A 2295-nucleotide genomic window follows, 5' to 3' on the forward strand; every position below is an offset into this window, starting at 1 on the left:
TTGCTCAGGATGGGAGACTGTGATGAAGTGATTCAACACAATCTGCTGACTTCCTTAGATTGTTTTCTGTTGTTCAGAGCCCTGAGATGACATTTGTTATGACTTGGCACTAAATAAATACACTGAATTAAATTGTGAATTGTTACTAAAAGCTCATGAAGATGAAAAAAAAAAGGCAGATTAAATAACGACAGACTACAATTCTCAGCTTTTATTTACAGAAAGCCTTAGAAGCAGATCAGAGACGTAAAGTGAATCATTTCAGTTAATGGTTCTGAGATGAGCACGACACTTTAATTCACTGAATATGAAAACATGTGACTTGTACATCTGTTTATAATAAAAAAAATGTTAGCAGCTTTCATTGCACATAACGAACTAGCTGCTCTGGGTGTCTACTGGCTGCAAAATGTATTTATCCTCTTCTTGCCTTACAGTGTTAGTTTTATTTGGATTTTTAATTTAATTAAAGTAATAATAACTCAGGTTAACAAATTAAATGAGGGTAAAACTTGTAAATGATTTAAAACTGCAAAGTGGTGTGAACATGTGACTTTAGCCTCTTAGTTTTGAAGCCCCAAACATTCACTTCAGAAGTTACATAACTATCTAAGTCTAAAGATCTCAGTAATTATCCACCTGTTCAGATGGAAAAAACAATTATAAAAATATTCATAAAGCTTCAACTATTAAATCTATTATGAGGAAATGTAAAGATTCTGCCAACACAACAGGATCGTCCATCAGATCTCACAAAGCAGGTAAGAGGAGAAGATAAGATGCATCTGGACAGATTTTCTGCAAAGGTTGGTCTGTTCACAGGATCACTAAAGGGTTCAGAGCTGGGCTTAAAGAAAATAAATCTTTAATTAATCTGGAATTTTTTCACCAAACAGGTGGAAGAATATGATCTGGTCAGATGAAGCCAACAGCACATCTGAGGCAGACCTAATATCTCTCATCATGACTGCGTCTCTGTAGTGAAGCACGGTGGTGGTAGTATAAAACTGTGGCTATGGTTTCCATCAGTAAGGAATTTAATGAGGAAGATTTGAGYGTAAAAGTTCGATATTCTTGCAGGAATAAGATTGACCTTCCATCAGGACAATAAGCCTAAATCCACTCAGAAAGCAACACTCCACTGGTTTAATAAGAACAGGCAAACGTCCTGGAAAGGTCAAGTAAAAGCCCAGACCTTAACCCAGCAGTATGTCAGGTTTGATTTAAAGCCTGTTGGACACAAGCAGCCCTCTGAAGGAGAGGGACCTGATTGGTCATTAGGTGGACCAGGATCATTGAGACAAACCTGAACACCTAAATGTGTTGTGAGGACTGAATGGACGATTTTTCACATTTAAAATTTTAGAATAATTGAAATTGTAATTTTCCTCATTAACGTCATAAACTGTGAGAATTTTTYCCTTTAATCAAATTAATAATCCAATCAAATTCCAGGTTGTGAGGCAACAACAAAGAATAAACACCAAGTACTAAATGCCAAGGATAAATACTTCTGCATGCCAGTCTAACAAATCACAAGTACTATCAAGTACTATCCACAAGTACTATCCACAAGTACTATCCACAAGTACTATCCACAAGTACTATCCTGTGTTCATGAAACATCTGATTGTTGGATTGACATATTAAAACAGAGTCCATAAATACACTAACTTTAGTTAAGTAACAGTGCAGTCAGTCAGTTAGCTTTCTTCAGTTAGAACAGGGGTGGTCCATCCTGGTCCTGGAGGTCCGCAGCATGTTTCCTGCTCCAACACACCTGACTCAGTCCCTGAACTACCTCTTCATGTTCTGCAGTACGGAGGACCAACACTGACATAATTAGAAAAAAAAACAGAAATAGATCAATTAACCTTTAAATAAATAAATACATTTAAAACGCACCAAATAAATTAAAAAGGAGAAAGTTACCTTTAATTGATCTTCATATTTATTTTTCCAGCTTAGTTCCAATAAATTTTAATGTTTTTTTAATATGTATTTTACATAGTTTTTCATTTTACTTGTATGTGTATTTGTGTCTCTTGAATGCTTAAATTGAATTATTTTTATCATTTTGTTGAACAAGTCTTTTTATTTCTATGTGTTTCATGTTTGTTCTGCTGCACTTTAGCTTAAAGTTTAGTTAAAATAAATACACAGCTAATGTTTTCCTCCTTGCCTTTGTTTTAAACTAAACTTTAAACTTTTAGCTAAACTGAGGCACAAGCATGCAGCACAAAGAAATAAAAAGATTTGTTGGAAAAACATTTAAAAAGAATTAAGTATAAACAT

This window comes from Austrofundulus limnaeus, unplaced genomic scaffold, assembly GCF_001266775.1.
Source record: "Austrofundulus limnaeus strain Quisiro unplaced genomic scaffold, Austrofundulus_limnaeus-1.0 Scaffold968, whole genome shotgun sequence".
NCBI lineage: Eukaryota > Metazoa > Chordata > Actinopteri > Cyprinodontiformes > Rivulidae > Austrofundulus > Austrofundulus limnaeus.